Here is an 8,969-nt window from a genome sequence, read left to right as displayed (position 1 = left end):
TATATACTAGCTGTAGGCACTGTGATGTATAGTAGATCTCTAGAGCATTTTTTTTTACCCCACTTTCCTTGAACTTATTTATCTTGTGTAATTGAAACTTTATACTCATTGACAGTCACTGCTCCATTTTCCCTTCCTCCAGCTACTGGCAACCACCATTGTACTTTCTGCCTCTGAATTTGACTATTTTAGATTCCATACATAAATGAGATCACACAGTATTTGTTTTGCTTTGGCCAGGTTTATTCATTTAATATAATGTTGTATTAGTCCATCCATGTTGCCACTAATAGCATTATTTTCTTCTTTTTTAAGACTTAATAATATTCTATTTTATGTATATATCGTTTCTTGGCTATTGTGGATGATGCTATAGTGAACATGGGAGTGCAGATATCTCTTTGAGATCCTGATTTCAATTCTTAAAGTAATGTATTCTTAATCTAAAGGAGTGACATCCAACTGTTAATAAAATCAAGGGGTGCCTCTATTTGAGAGGCAGGTTGCATAAAATAACTATCTGCAAATTACTGTATATTCAACTATGTGCTCAATCCTCCCCACAAGTGAGAAATACCATAATGCATTATTAAAGATGTCTACATTACTGACAAAGGATCTGGAAACATTTTCCTATAATGCCCCACTCTTCTGAATTTATTCTTCTTACTTTCTATGACAAGGAAATGAGAGTGGTTATCAGCTTGGCATTTTGTTGATTAAATCAAGTTCCCACAGGAATGCAAGTCAAAAATATTTTCCCCCAAAGAAAACCTTTAATAGCCTATCATTCATGTTTAAGGAGAGAAATAAAGAAGAGAAAAAAATAAAACTACATTTTGTAAGAGGAAGATAAAATTCCATTGTGTTTAAGTATTTAAAGCATAAAACCTTCTGAAATCCACTGTCACCTAATCACTCTGCTCTATAGGAGTAAACTGTTCCCTGTTTGAAAAGCAATTAACGGGGTGCCTGGGTGGCTCAGTGGGTTAAGTCTCTGCCTTTGGCTCAGGTCATGATCTCAGGGTCCTGGGATCAAGCCCTGCATCAGGCTCTCTGCTCGGCAGGGAGTCTGCTTCCCCCTCTCTCTCTGCCTGCCTTTCTGCCTGCTTGTGATCTCTCTCTCCTCTCTCTGTTAAATAAATAAATAAAATCTTAAAAAAAAAAAAAAGGAAAGGAAAAATAAGGGGGGGGGGAAGCAATTAACTCTTTCAGAACCCAAAGGATAGGGCAGTGTTGTTTATCACTCAACTTCTGGATTAAGCTTAAGGTGTTTAAGGTTCTAATAGATCCAATTATCCCTCTTTGGGGTTGTTTTCTATCCTTAGGAGAGCATTTTGATGTTTTATGACAATACCTTGTACAAGGAAAAGAAGAAAATATATTGTAAATATTAGGGTGTTTCACAAAGATAGTATCTCTGTGGTGTTAAATGGCTTTGGCAAGCTTCCTCACATAATGACTGTACTCTAGCACAAATACAAACCCCACAGTACCAAGGGCAGTAGAGCAAGAACTTTCTAGTTGTACAAGGAACCCCATCTATTGTTGAAACTCTTTTAGGGACTAAATAAAACCATCTTTTTAACATTTTTATTTCTTGTTATTACAAGCTATTGTGGCATCAATAAATAGGTAAGAAAGCAGTTTAATATAATAATTAAGATCATGGAATATGGAGTAAAAGGTATCTGAGAATACATCCTGCCTATTTAATTCTTATGTGACCTTGGGTAAGTAAGTCTCTAAGACTGTTTTATCAACCATAAAAGATAGCTATTAAAACCCACTTCAGGGTATTATTCAAGGAACTGAGGGTATAATTAGCACAATGTCTGGCATATTCTTGTGTTATATAATTTACAACTCTCATTATGTTGGTCAGGTAATGTTGACCTGAGGTTGTCATACCATCATGAGTGAAACACAGGATTGCAAAACAAGGTAGGCCATTATCTTATTAGTAATAACACTGAACTTCACAGTAAAGCCATTTTGAGCTTTACTTCTTTCAAATGAAGTAGAATGGGCTCTAGAGTTCAGGCCCCTCCTGGATATCAGTTCTGTCAATTGGGAAATTAGGAAATCAACCAGTCTAATGACTGGTCTTGAAAAAATATACTCACATTGAGGCGAGGTGAGGAATGTTAACAAAAACAGCCAGAATAAACATATGAATTACAAGGGAAAAGAAATCAATAACAGTCAATTTATTTAAAGTTTGTTTTTTTTTTTATCCTTGGCAACATGAGTTTGAAGAGATGGTGGAGGCTAGACTGAAAACTGATGGCTCCAAAGAATAACGTAGCTGGACTTTGTGGGTGACAGATAAGAAAGCCAGGGCTTCTGTAGTCTCAAAAGTAAACTTGTATTTCCATGCTTCTGTCCAAAAGGCAGGATCCCTTTAAGAACAAAAAATCTTGAACCAGTCTTTTATCAAAAGATGTGTTAGTGTAACTCATCTCAGAAGAACCCTTAAGAGACAGTTCAGGATAGCAATTAAAAGGGCACAGGCTCAGATACTAAACTTGGCTTAGGTCCAGTCCTCACTGTAACACCACATAACAAGTTTCCATTCCTCTCCAATTCTGTTTCCTCATTTTTAAATATTGGGAATATAAATGGAAAAACACCAATCCCAAGTGGTTGTTTTTGTATTGAATAGATTAATATAAGAACTCTTACAATAGTACCTGACACATAGTAAATGTTTAGCTATTTTTACCTTTTGGTTTTTCTTTCTTATCTTGGTAGCTTGTCAATATGGCTTTCCTGGCCACCAAGCAACACAACTAACTGATCACACAACTTTCACTTCCTTTTTACCCACAACAGTGAACAACTCAGACCTTCCTCCAAAGCCTTCAATAAGTCTCAAATGAGAAGTTCTTGACTTCACCATAACCACATTCCTCTTTGGTTCATGCCCTGTCAATGTCCAGGCTTATCTTCAAGTTCTCATGGGTTGGAATTAGCCAGTCAACTAAACTAATTTCCTACCTATGAGCTCAAATAACCTATATCTCTCACCTTGAGCTACCTAGTCTTCACGATTAGTCCATTTGACCAAACTGTTCTAGCCTCTACCCAGTACAGCCTGAAAATACACACTGAAATGATAAGCACTTGTTGAATGAGGAAACAGACTCAGATGCTGGGAAATAAGAGGACAATGAGCCTCTGAGTGCTGGCTAAGAAAGTGGGTAGCTGATACTTGATGGGGTTCAGGGGGAGTGCCCCCAAATATGCCACTTTTGATTATTTTTGAATTAAAGTTACTTAGGAAACAGGTGGTGCAATAAGGATTCTCAGACCCTCCTTTGTCTTTCTTGAAACAGGACTTAAATCTCCTATGTGAGGGCTGGTCTTCCTGTACCAGCAAGTACAGAAATATCCTTATCACCAGAAAGAAAAAAATTGGAACTGAGAAGAGTATGTAAACAAATCTGGTTACTTCACTAATTTACTATTCCAGCCCCCCCCCCTTTTTTTTTGTCTTACCAATTCTCTAAAAATTTATTGGTTTTATTTTGTGTAAAAGGTATAAAAGCTGTCTGCTTTGGTCACTTCTTTGAGTCCCATATTTGGGGAGACTCCCTCCCATACATAAAAAATTCAATTTATCTTTTGTCTATTTAATTATTAGACCATCTGAAGAACCTTGAAGAGAAGAAAGGAAAAAGTTTTCCTTCCCTACACATTAGATGTATATACAGAAAATTATTTGAATTGCATGGCCCAGCCTCAATACATCCGAAGTTATATCTCTATGTAGAGTGAAACTGCATGGTTCAATCTTCTGCTTCTTAGGAGGCCATGCTTTGCATAGCATGACTTTGAATCCTTGGGCACAAGTGATTACCCAGAGACTGGATCTAGCCCAAGGGCAGCCAGTCCACAGTGTAATTTAAAAAAAAAAAATAGGTGATCTATGTCATAAAGTAGAAATTATTTGGGCCATCAGTAGTCCTCTTTATAAATTTGAACCAAGAACACTTGGGCCCATTAGTGATAGGAGGTAAAGTGGAGCATACTGTTGAAGAGAGATTTTTGCCATGGCAAGCTGTGCTAATTACACATTAATCACCATAAATGTTTGTTTGCTGAACGGACTCATAGAATTTAAAGGGTTTATATACACGAGCTTTATTACAGGCAAAAAATATAAAACAGCAACAAAAAAAGAAGAATGTATGTTGAGAGGGGCACACAGAGCTCAGAAAGAGGCTTCTTTGCCTTCCTTCTTTTGGATTGGTTCACACAGAACCCACTCTATCTCTATGTCCCATATTATCACTAGTATGCACGTCAGCACCAAGAAGTCCAAGGTCAACTCATGGAAGAGATCTTTTATTTTTTTTCTTAATTTTTAAAAAAATTTTAATTAACATATAATGTGTTATTAGCCCCAGGGGCACAAGTCTTTGAATTGCCAGGTTTACACACTTCACAGCACTCACCATAGCACATACCTTCCCCAATGTCCATAACCCCACCACCCTCTCCCTATCCCCTGCACCTGGCAACCCTCAGTTTGTTTCGTGAGATTGAGTCTCTTATGGTTTGTCTCATTCCCGATTCCATCCTGTTTCATTTATTATCTTCCTACCCCTCAGACACCTCACGTTACATCTCCACTTCCTCATATCAGAGAGATCATATGAAGGTTGTCTTTCTCCAATTGACTTATTTCACTAAGCATAATACCCTCTAGTTCCATCCACATTGTCACAAATGACAAGATTTCATTTCTTTTGATGGCCACATAGTATGGGAGAGATCTTTTAGAATGAGCTGTCTGATCAGCCTTAACCATTGATATGCCCCTAAGCCAAATCATAAATTCAATTATTATTGCTAAACAATGCTGACATGCTGACATCCTTCTCATGGATGCATGATCACAGAACATCATATATGTTTAGTTAAAACACTCCATAGTGTTAGTCAAGTGAAAGTAGTTGGAGAGATAAACATGTAATCAGTCAGACCGGTTGATACTAACCCTTGTTATCCATGGGTTTAACTATAATTGAGTAGAAATTATAAGTAAACATAGAAAACTTTAGTTGAAAGAGGAGCATAGAAGAAATAGAAGCTAAAAGTGAAAAAGAGTGAGCAAAAAGTGGGGACTGAGGGAGACATATGTTTTTAGGACTTTACCCATCCATACCCATTCATTGTTGAATTTCAGATCTCATTCTGCTTTCTCTTTATTCAAGTAAGCTCGATAAGTTCCTGTTCTCTGTAAAAGAAGACAAAAACAGTACTCTAGGTAGACCTTTCTAGATGTGGCAGCTATTGTATCTCTGATCTGGGTTTCTGAGGCAAATATTAAGCTTTAATGGGGACCAAATAAGTCATGTCTTTCCACTAAGGTTTCATAACTAATTGAAATTTGTAGGAATGAGAGACATCAAAATATTCCTTTACCACAAGAAGGATGCAAGGAAATGAGAACAGCATAGAATGTAAATTCTCTCAAAGCAACAGCTCTTAAAGAAAAAATCCAGAAATATTTTTTAAGCCTGCCAGTTCCCTATGTCAGTCTCAGTAATCAGATAAATCAATCTTCTATCCTTGGGAAACCATGAGTTAGAAATAAAGAAAAAGACTCAAAGTGTTGTTGTAACTGAAGTTCTCTGCCTGAAGTATGAGAACAGGGTTTCTATAATAAGGGAATAACTGACATGTTAGAAAATATTAGTGACCTGTTAAAGCATCACAGACAGGAACTTTGCCTTTAACTGAAGTTCTATTTGTTCTTCTCTTCCCTGAGAACTGGCCCTTGGAGTTACCTCAAATTCATTCACATGTATTAGAAGGGGAGGGAGCACTCCAATCCACCCAGAGTAATTTACCTTACATAGCAAAACACTGAAAGTGAAATTCTGGATAATGAGGGTGACACCATATCCCCTATGGCAGCCCTTTGAGTTTAGACAGAGGCAAATATGTGCTTTTGGAAATCAGCCTGCCACTTTGCACTTTTGTGGTAAATAAAAAAAACTGGTTTCAGACTTAATTCATTGAGCATTCAAGAATTAATCAGCTTCCCTTTGCATTGGTCTCCCATTTATCTCTCTGTGCTTCCAAGATTCTTTCTGACACCACAATTATGGAAGCTGAAATAGTGAAATAAAAGCATCTACTGTAGTCACTTCTCTCCAGTTAGGAACACAAATTATTAGGGGAAATCTAGAAGACTGCCTGCAGTGATATGTCTTCCAGTCCCTTGTTACAGAGTCTTTTCATAGAATATCCCTAAGGGTACTAATTGACTTTCCTGGTGTGCCCAGCCCTATACTACTTAAGATTTCTTTTGGCTGATGTCCATGTTAAGAAGCAAAAAGTAAAGTTTGGTTTCAAAAGGGAATGCAAATGTTAAGGAATAGAAACAAAAGAAAATATATGTAATATGAAAACTAGGCCTTTTTAAGAACACTGATCTAATACTAAATTTCCAGCTTACCAAATAACTGGAATCAATGTAGGAAGTTAAAAAAATAAGAGAGTGTTGAAGTCTTCATTGTAAATAGACAGCATTCAAAAGATAACACTGCATTCTTACATGTGATAATGTTAGAAAAATAGTTTAAATATTTTTATTGAAATATAGCTAAAATTTAAATTTAAAATAAAATATATAACTTTCCAAAATTTATGAAGGCTAATGAGATATACTCAATGCAGCAAATTAAAGAAGACAAAGGAAACAACAAATTTGATCTTAGTGACCCACCTCTTAATGGTGGTGGCTAGAATTGGGTGATTTGCAGGAACACAAGACTCTAATTTCCATATAAGCACATTCTGCATTTCTATATAGAAGCCAGCCAGGCAAACGAGCCCTTCTATGAACTTAAGTCCAGCTTGCTGAGTTCATGTACAGTAGGGGCACTTAAAAATCTGAAGTACCCATGCCCTACTGCTATAAATTTATAACTTGTTTTCCTTACCTACGGTAATCATTTTCTTCATTTTCAGTACTGATTTAAAAATACTTAACAGTAGGAGACACTTTGCCATTTACTACAGATCAATTCTTTTGGAAGCCTGTAGTCAAGAGTGGCCAATGATTTTATCAGTTTTGTCTTGTTCTCCCGAAGCTCGTATGATTCCCATAATCCCTGATTTTGCCTGTTAGGCCACCCACTAATTCTATATTCATTTACCTTTTCTCTAGGAAATTTGAAAATTTTAACATATTATGATAACTGAATACTTTTTATTTTGTTGTGTTGTTAATTCTACTAGATTATGACATCCTTGATGTTGATTTATTTTTCCTCTCACATTTCTGTTCTCATTCTTTCAAATACATCATGCTTATTGGCAATAATGTTATGACATAATAATTGCTATGACTAGTATAAATTTCCTCTCAACATATCTAATAACTTCTCAAATCCTAGAAATTTTTGTTCTGTCCATCTGTCTTATATATGGTTCAGATATGTAGAGTAGAACATATGCTCCGATAAAACTAGATACAAGCAGGATATGAAACTAAATAAACAAGGTACTGAGTTTTGAGATTAAAATGGGTAGAACATACATAGATAAGCATAGAAAACAGACTGGAAGTAATTCATTCAAACACTGTGTTGCTAGCTTGGTGGCAAGAATATCAAATTTTAAAAATTATTTTTCTTTACATTTTAATGGTTCTATATTTCCTGTAATATTTCTACAATATAAAATAATATATAATATATACATAGATATATGTTAATCGAATATTTAAATAAATACAATTTGTAAAATAAATTCAGTATGTAAATAGGTACATATTTCACAATCAGTCCTGAAATAGGTTAATTTAAAAACATGAAAGAAAATCTATTTCATTATAACAGAGATAGTGGGTTCATTTCAAAGAATGAACCAGATACTTAGAGCTTTGTAAGTTGGAACAAAGCCATTCTTGTGATATCTCTTTGAACATTTCTTTTTCCTTCCTTTAACAGAAGAATAAATATACTCAGACTTGTTTTTCTTCTCTGCCACATTAGATATATAAAACCTTAACTTTTATGAATATCATGAAGCATACAAAAGTAAATACTTTCAAATCAGCATTACATTTCAGGCTTCTAAACAAACAAACAAACAAAAAAGTACATCCTAACTGAAAAATCTTAACTGAAAAGACTTTTGAGATGTGGCAATGTTATTAACTGTACCACAACAAAATCCAGAGTTATTGGCTACTGTCAAGTCTAAAGCAAGGGATCCCATATTGTGATTTGTAATTTTAAGTGGTCTGACCAATCATTCTGCCCAAGAGAGTTGAAATCAAATCTATCACAGACAATTAAGGTAACCAATCAATGCTTCCAAGAAAAATACAGTTCCCCAGAGTAGGTCAAAACAACTTAAGGACACACACCCAAATATGTTCATACTTTCTTCTCATTTTGTGGAGACACAAATTTGAATTATCATTGTCACAAAATGTTTTATCACCTAAATGCAAAGGATAACCAATCTGTAAAAGGAAATGCAAGAGAAATCTACTATTGCATTTTAATAAAGAATATTAAAAGTAACATCTGGCTTGCATGTGTCAGCCTTTTTTGACTCAAAGATAAATTTCTTTTACAAAGGGACAAGAGCTCTAACTTCCGGGACACCTGGGTGGCTCAGTGGGTTAAGTGTCTGCCTTCAGCTCAGGTCATGGTCTCAGGGTCCTGGGATCAAGCCCTGCATCTTGCTCTCTGCTCAGCGGGGAACCTGCTTCCTCCTCTCTCTCTCTGCCTGCCTCTCTGCCTACTTGTGATCATTCTCTCTGTGTCAAATAAGTAAATAAGCTCCTTGAAAAAATAGCTCTAACTTGCACTACTAATGAAGAAAGAAAATAAAGAAAAATAATAGTTATTAGAAGAATTGTTTATAAATGTGGAAGTAATGCTCAAGTTGAGATTTCATGGCCTTTCTTAAGGAGCTAACAAGTTGCATAAGTTAAG

Source organism: Mustela nivalis (assembly GCF_964662115.1).
Source record: "Mustela nivalis genome assembly, chromosome: 8".
Lineage (NCBI taxonomy): Eukaryota > Metazoa > Chordata > Mammalia > Carnivora > Mustelidae > Mustela > Mustela nivalis.
Note: the sequence above shows the minus strand (reverse complement) of the source record.